This window comes from Mizuhopecten yessoensis, unplaced genomic scaffold (assembly GCF_002113885.1).
Source record: "Mizuhopecten yessoensis strain PY_sf001 unplaced genomic scaffold, ASM211388v2 scaffold708755, whole genome shotgun sequence".
Classification (NCBI taxonomy): Eukaryota; Metazoa; Mollusca; class Bivalvia; order Pectinida; family Pectinidae; genus Mizuhopecten; species Mizuhopecten yessoensis.
This window is the reverse complement of record NW_018476287.1, coordinates 1-975: the sequence shown is the minus strand read 5'-3', so window position 1 is coordinate 975 and position 975 is coordinate 1. Positions and strand designations below refer to the sequence as shown.

The 975-nt window shown below is 41.9% G+C and overlaps 1 long non-coding RNA gene across 1 annotated transcript; it reads left to right on the top strand.

Annotated features, from left to right (window-relative positions):
* The first annotated feature begins 214 nt into the window (after positions 1–214).
* Positions 215–974, top strand: LOC110440788. Its single transcript, XR_002461777.1, has 3 exons — positions 215–270; positions 502–624; positions 837–974. It is a non-coding gene; the product is annotated as an uncharacterized LOC110440788 (long non-coding RNA).
* Position 975: the final 1 nt, after the last annotated feature.

Genomic DNA, 975 nt, shown 5'->3' with positions numbered 1-975 from the left:
AATTGTCTCCACTTGATGGATATAATTCCTGTACTGCTAGCCTTGGGAAACATTAACTGTATAATGTTCAGTAATGATATGCATGACCATCTTGTACCTAAACACTCATCAATAGAATTATAGGTGTCACTGCTAAAACAGTCAACGCTAATCATTACTTCTGCAACTAAACGATGGGGCCGTTTTTCATTCAAATTTGTTTCTTTTATTTATAGATCTGGAATTTTATCTGTTTCTGCAGTTCACTTCTTTTTCTCTCCCTAACCACGGGTAAGTTTATGTTCTAATATGTCTGAGGGGGTAACGTTCGTCTTGCTTGACCATTGGTAATAACGTTTCTTAACATATGTATGGAGACGTATATCTGTCTAACCACTGGTAAATAATGGTAAACTGATAAGCCAATATTAAAGTTTGAAACTCAATGCGTGAATAAATAGTGACTGTTCTCTGCTTGTAACGGCTAACGTTGTACAAGTTGTCCCCCTTCATCTGTTGTAGACGGCCAGAACTGCGAGGGGACGGACTTTCAGTGCATCAATGGGCTTTGTCTCCTGGAAAGCTGGGTGTGCGATGGGGCGGAGGACTGCCCGGACGGTCAGGACGAGGCTCCAGAGCTTTGTAGTAAGTATCCCTGGGGAAGAGGCGAGTGGAGGAAACGAATGGGACAAAAAGTGTGCAGGGGGTATATAGTACCTTTGACGAGAGAGAGGATACGATTCAGTTTTTATTATCCCAGACTTACTGAATAGTCAAACTTCTTTTATAATAAATATAAGATACTGGCAACTACATATGAGTATACTATGTCTAACTCGTTTATGTTTATACTGCAGAAACAAAAACGGTAACACCGCAACCACAGAATACGTGCAATGGCGTTCACTTCCGGTGCGGGACAGGCGAATGTATCCCAAAGGAATGGCAATGTGATAGTGACAGGGATTGTCGTGACGGCTCGGACGAACAATGCGG